We start from the raw sequence: 7694 nt of genomic DNA, 5'->3' as shown, positions 1-7694 counted from the left end.
GGCCATGGCATATACACACTGATTGGCATGTCAAGGTGGAAGCAAATATTTCCATCAAATGGCTTAGCCTTCAAGATGCCGGTAGTGGCATCAATCCGTAAAGATACATAATAATTGCCACTCTCTCTAGAAACTTTCTTCTTATTAGCAGGTCCCTCTATCTTATAAAAGCCATCGAGTTGAAGAATATCCTTCCTCTGGAGGATATGCATGAGGGACATGCAAGGTTACTGTTTCACAACACTCCTTATCAATTAGATCAACCCTCAAGTAAACAACATGGGAGGGATTATTTGCCTTGTTAGCTAGATCAACCCTCATGTAAACAGCATGGGAGGGATTTTTTGCCTTGAAAGTGCCATACTTGACTAACACGTTCCCCTCAAATGTGAATTAATAATTAACAAGCTCTGTCAAATCCCTAGTGCATAACACAGGAAGGGCATTTGAGTTCGATGCTTTAAAGTAGGTTGGCAAAAGGACTCATGAACCCCCGATTGCACTATGTGTTGGCTCCTCATAATTTCTGTAAAGGGTTCTTTGTTGCTCATTATGGCTTGTGCTTGCTGAAGTAAAACATTGACTTTGGAATGAAAATGTGTATTGTATTTAAAATGTGAACAATTACATGTTTTCATCACATCTTAACAAGCATTTACAAATGGATTCAATAGAATTGCAAAGGCTAATGTTTGCCATTATTACATTTCAACAAAACATTTAAAAAATATAAATGTGTGATTAATCACATGCTATGGGATTATAAAGTGACATTCCATTTAGATTGGAATGGGAATGAGCCTTGATGTTTAATGTTTGCTGTGTGATTCACAATTTCCTAATCTAAACAATTATTAACAAAACACAACAAGAATTTCACCTTTCAATGATTAGCAACTCACAAATACACACCTACGTGAAACAAACCAATATATGCAAGAGAGACTTAGAGACAGCAAAGTGACAGAGCACATATTGCTCTTGAAATAAAAGGGAGAGCAGGAGGCAAGAGCACATAGGATAAAGCAAAACACACCATCTCATAGGAGGAGGGACGGTGACATAGGGGCAACTATTGAAAGTCGCCTCCCACTACATAAATAGTGTGCCATCCAGTCCAAGGTGGGTTGATTAGCAAAATCCCACCCTTTGCATCATCATCTTCTGGCAAAAAATTTGAGAGTCTCTCCACTCTCAACGGCAGCTTCAAGCTAAGTAACACATAAATGCTAACTTCCATTGTTACCATTCTATCCATTTCTTTAGCCTACCTTACGAAACTTTAAAATTTACACTTAAGGATGCTAGCAGCAAGCATTTTCATGTCGCATCGACTCCAACATCTCATCTTCTTAAGCATCATAAACCCAATCTATTTCATAAGACTATCCAAGAGACCACATACGTAGTTGCTTATATGGGAGAAGAAATCCAAAGAAACATTGATTGGGGCCTATCCATGAGAAACAATGGGGATTATATAGTATAAAGTACAACGTTGAACCTACAGACTATCTGTTCAATCACTACGTCTCAATGTCTCTGGTGCCTACCAACAAATACATTTGTCGCTTCCCATCCCAATTCCCTATTTTATACACAAACCTTCACCACATTAATTTAGCAACAAGACAAGAAAACCACAAATGAGGAACAAAACAAGGTTCTCTTCAGTGTTTAGCTAGAAGCAAATGAATAAATCAACAACAAATACTGAATCGCCCTTCCTCCAACGACAATGCCTCCTGCACGCATGAATAATATATAGAACAATAGAGGGACAACTTAGTATTCTCGTAGAAGTAGCATGCGAACAGTCACCTCAGTCAAGGAATAAAACAACATCTACTCGGCCTTTCACACAAGTCAATGTTCTCGACAACACAAGTAAGGAAATTCTATGGGAGCACTAACTTTCGGCATAGGCCCCCCCTCTAATAGCCTGAAATAGTTTCCGCAAAGACCTTGTACGACTTTTGTTGATGGTTGACTACTTCAGTAAACTAACTTTTCCCTCGATGATTTAGTGGGAGCACGCAAAACGGCAAGTTCAATCAAGCATCCTGATTGTCTTGCAGAAACTGCCTTTGGTGGCGATCGTGATCTTCTAACAAATGTCTTTGACGGATGAACCAAAACCACATACACTTAAGATTTTAGGTCATTGCTATGGTCAACGACTCCTACTTCCATTTGTTTAGCTTTATCATCAAAGTGGACATCTTTCCCACATCTTTTTGCAAGCTTTGCATGTAAACCACAAACTATTAGGTGAAACCAAAGACTTGGTGAAGCAAAGCAAATGAAACCGAAGACTTGGTGTAGCAAAGCAAAAAGCATGCTCACAAAATGGAGAAAGGAAGTATGAAAGAAAGAAATCAAAATCAAGAAATCATAACAGCCAAACCTCGACCGAGGCTATTACTGCCTGCGCCCATGGACTCGTGAGAGCCTTGAGATGCCATCGTGTTTCTCAAACACTCCAACAAGAACAATGAGTGAACAATTGCCAATCAAAGGATTGTCGATGATTTGAATACAATAGGCAAGCCATCATTATAAACACCTGTGGAAACCCAAATGAGAAAATCGCAAGATCATGAACATTGTGAATGCAGTCAACAACTGACAAACCAGAGCCATGCAACAACTTCCTCCATGACATCAGTGGAGGGGCATGCAGCTAGAAGTTAACTAGAGAGGACACAAGAGCCATACTGCACATGTGGTCCAACCACATCAAGGACAAATGCCACATGGGCATGCCAAAAATTAAGCATGTGAAGGAAAGGGAATTTAAAAAATTAAGATGGTTAGTCTACGGTACAAATCTCACGCTACTTTTGAATCATTGTTGAAAAGTCCCCACTCAGTTAATTTTGGAGTAATCAAACTCATTCCTAAATCGGTAACTATCTATCCCTTGTTGACTGGTGACCCCTTACTATGTTGAATGGGACATACAAAATCTTGGCCAAGGCTTAATATGGCTTAACCTATAAGCAGATATACATGATGTTGTCTTTAACTTGCTGCTATCGATTGATTTTGCCATGGTGCAAAATCAAAGGTTTCTCCTTCTCAATCTAGACATGGAAAAAGACTTCAATCGTGTTAATTGGATTTTTAGCAATGGTTTTTGTTACATGACAAAGGTCTTATTTTCCAATGCCAAAGCATATATCTCCATTAATGGTTATTGCTACAACACTTTGCCTCTAAAACAAATTTTTCACGATGGATGTCCCTTCGCACCACTTTTGTTTGCCAAAGTTACTGAGGCCCTGCTTCATCGATTGGATTTTCATGTTGCTCGATGTTTGTTAGGAGGCTTGCCACTTCTCCTCACAGTTTTTACTAATGATAATATTTTGATAGCTAATCAAGAAAATCTAGACACCCTTATGGATATATATTTCAAGTTTGCCCAAGTGTCAGATTCGAAGATCAATGCCACAAAGACAACTATATTGTACCTTGATTGGCATCTGACTCTAGGCTTTCAAACTAAGCCATCATGAAATTTCATTAGGCAACGCTTTCCATTACCTTGGATGCCCTCTGGGTCTTGGGATCATAATGAAAGAGTGCTTGGATTGGGCACTCACTAAAGTTTGAGGTAAGTATCATAAATGAAGAGACAAACGGCTCTCCTTTCTTAGTCATGTTACTATCTTGAAGCACATCCTTTTTGCAATGATGGTTTACATTTCAAAAATGCTTCCCTTTTCTCAGCAAGGATTCTCAAGTGTCAAGTGACTACCTAAGGAGTTTTTATGGAATAAACAATGGCACTCCTTTGCATGGGAATTTGCTACTACTCCTAAATCTATAGGTGGGCTGGGGTCGGAATCTCTCAAAGGCAAGTGTGATCGCCTGTGTAATAAACATGCATTGAAAGTGTACTCCCATCAACCATGGGGAGTCCTTGCTTGGTTTTGGATTGAACAATAGGGGGTTTTGGTCATTCAAATGGAAGTGTGAAATGGCAGGAGGTGCTATTATAACTTCTTGATTAAGATACCACAGTCTGAGATACTCACTCAATTGTGGAAAAAGCGATTGTGATGGTGCGGTTCTTAATGTCTAAATGGAGATGGTTGTTTGGGATTTAATATCTAGATTAATAAGTTCCCATTTTGCAACAATGTAGCACCCATTCATATCATCCCATGATGCTCACAACCATAACAACAGAGTGTGTAGATGGTTGAGCTCATGGAATCAAAGATCAATGGCTAGTATAATATCCATGATCTAACGAAGTGATATCACCTTTTGTTGAGGGAGTAGAACTTCTTTCCTTCGTGCTAACTTTTCCAGATTGAAGCCATCTTGGCCTACTCTTATTTGGCCATGGGATTTCATAGGTTGGTTTGACTACAAAGGAAAAGTCTTGCAGAGGTTGACCCATGTTGACCCTTAAAGACCTTTTTTCTCCTCACTCAATTGTATTGCATCTGTAACAAAATGGGCTAGGACCCTTACAATAATTATGCTGTATGGGTGCATCATCTTCGCAATACCTAGACCACCACACCTTCTCACTGGCTCAATTTTATGTTATGGCATTCACTGGCTTGAAAACTTTCCACCAAGGATCGTTTCACTAAGTGGAAGCACATATCTCCCTTGTTTTACAAGTTCTGTGTGGGCTCAATTGATTTCCCCCCTTCGTTGGATGCAAGTTTAAGTTTTCCTGGGTGATAGAGGTGCACTTAATGGATATCAGCTTCTAGTGTGTCACTCACTAGGGCCACCATCATACAACAAATTTGGAAACAAAGGAATTTGTTATTGTTTTATTAAGACAGAGTACCACTGAAAGTTTAGAATACAATTTCTTCGTAGTCTCCTTTTTAATATCATTTTTTTCTTTTGCGCAAAAAAAGGTACTTTCAAGGTCTTTGACACGTAGGAGCACCCGCCACCCCCACTAATATTTGGAAATGCTCAACAAAAGTGGTTATCCAACTAGGACAATCTCATACGAATGGTTTTAAGCAAGGGTCTTATCAAGGTTTTTCAATATATGTGAGTGGCTAACCATTACTTCTTGTGTCAATGCAATAGAAATCACATTATCAAGATGACAATGTGATGAGGCACTCCCTTTATGTAGCTAATCAAGAGTGATTGAATACAAATCATAGCGGCTAACCATTATTTCTTACGTAGAAATTCTATTGCCTAGCTAGTACTTCTCTAAGGGAGTCATTGTGAGCTTCATAAATGACTAGAGAGCTATACGCATAATAGTAGCATTTCATCTAGTACAGTTCGACAAGGAGTAGCTAACCATTATTTCTCGTGTCAATGGAGTAGGAATCCCATGGCCTAGTTAGTACATCTCTAGAGGAGCCAATGTGAGCTTCATAAATGACTAGTGAGCTATACATGTAATAGCAACATTTTATCTAGTACATCTCAACTCTTATATCCCTCTATACATGCACTGGTTTGTGCTTGATGGTCATGGGTCTCATGTGAAAGTAGAACTATTGCTTGAGCTAGTATAGGGTAATGGCAATAATCATGCAATGATGAATGTAATCAAAGAAAGACCTTCTAAATATTAAATTTAAAACCGAAAATTGACAATCTACCACTATTAGTATGCAATTACTATCAATACATGATAAATTACTCTTGGTAACTATATATTTACTACCGATATAGAAGGACCACCACCTCCAATGAGGTCCATAAGTACCATTGATAGAATTAGCGAGAAATCGGACCATCGGTATTACTGACGTTGTCGGTGGTAATAGGTCTACTACTACTAATATTGGTACTATAGCCACCCTTAATCGACCTAATACCAAGAGGTTGATAGTTCTATTGTCGGAAGTATTAGTCCTGCGCTGCTAGGGAGCCTGCCCCACCTACATAGATGCTTTGGATTTGAGAGGTAATTTTCCTCTCTTATCTTAAGCCCAGCCAAAGGCCTAGCCTCGAGAGTGGTTCCTATTCCCTATGCCCACAAGGCAGGGGGCTAGATGGGACTACTCCTTTGCTGTGTTCACCAAGGATCTCCCAAAGGGAGATTTTTCTATTATTTTTCATTTGCATGCATTAAATGCATGATGTAACATGTTGCATGCATTGTCTATAAAATGTATTCTGAATTATGCATGTTTCATATATCATACATGGGTAACATCATGTGTATGTGTCATCATGTCTTAGAAGTGAATGCACTTTGCATATGCATATCGGGTATGTTAGTTAAGCACAATGGAGGACATCCATTCAACAGACATCTATGCACCACAAGATGCAATAACATGTTGATCTTGTGGTGATCTGCATCAGATTTCATGTATGTTTGCTGCATTTCCTCGTTTGCAAGAAACATATTCCCATGTTCATTTGCAAAAGGACTGTGACTAGAATGTCCACCACGATGATTTCCTCTGCCGTGGAAATTCCCTTGATTACTACTAGATTCACCGCCTTGGTTGTACTGCTTCTTGCGGGCGACAATCTCTTTCATAGTGTCCAAACTTATGACAGTAGTTGTACTGGATTTTTAACACATTGGTGGATGCATTCCCTCATCCTTGGAATCTTTCTCGATTGGAATGATTTCCTCTTTGTTGATGCTATTGCTGAGGATGATGCTGGTGTTGATGCTAACTTTGATTTTGTTGCTAATGATGACCACTTCGCTGGTATGATCTATCTCTGCCTCTGCCTCTCCCTCTGCTTCTATCTGAAGCTATGAATGCCTGATCATTAGAATGACTTTTGCGTGCTTGAATGGCTTGAGTCCTAAGTTCTTCACCAAGTAAGACTGACTGGAGCTCTTCTAATGTCAAAATTTGCCGTTGGACTCTGGACTAGATTCTTGTATCCCTCTCCTAGTCCATTCACGATGACTTGAATTATTTTTGCTAGATTCATGGTCTCTCCTGCTGTTGCGAGTTGATTGTTGTAGTCCTTTATCCAAAGTACATAAGCATGACCGGTGTCACTGCTGTTGCGAAAACTCTGGTTGATTTGCTTTCTCAGTGTGAGAATCCTAGAAATGTTCATGGACTCATAGCGAGTTGCGAGCAAATCCCATGCTTCTTTTGATGTCTTGAGTGTATTGAGCTGTCCTAGCATGACATCTTGCACATTCTACTTGATTAGATGATATGTGTACTTATCTTTCTTATCCCATTCTGCCTGTGCTCGGGCAATGGTAGGATCTGCTACAGGTGCGAAAGCTGTTTGTGTAGCTGTAGATCCCACTACTAGTGCTATGACAACAGGTGGAGTAGAGCTACTCCTGGCTGCATCATCCAATGGTCTAGGTGTAGATCCATCGACATACTCCCATTTGTCCTAAAGTACAAGATTCAAATCACAAATAAGAGTACTCGAGATGGTGATCAAAGAAGAAACCTTCGATAGGGCACTAGCAACGATGCTAAAGAAGGGGACAACCAAGAGTGTAAAAAATGCAACATCCAATGAATTCTCAATATGTTTGTAGCCAGTTATCAATATCTGCTAATGCAATAAGAGAAAACCCTAATCTCATTTACAAAGTTTTCAACAAGATGGTGGCAATTTTGCAAGTCAATACAGAGAAGAGTACCTAATTTACTCTCCCACCACATTTGTGGACAAAGCCATCGAGTGGTATGACTACTAACCCGATGACAAAAAATATTGGAAGCTACACCTTTTGCATGAATTTA

The sequence above is a fragment of the Dipteris shenzhenensis genome, chromosome 24 (assembly GCF_047967505.1).
Source record: "Dipteris shenzhenensis isolate YYH24624 ecotype China chromosome 24, Dip_SZ_1.0, whole genome shotgun sequence".
Lineage (NCBI taxonomy): Eukaryota > Viridiplantae > Streptophyta > Polypodiopsida > Gleicheniales > Dipteridaceae > Dipteris > Dipteris shenzhenensis.
The sequence above is the reverse complement of the archived record's forward strand: the minus strand, read 5'-3'. Positions refer to the sequence as shown.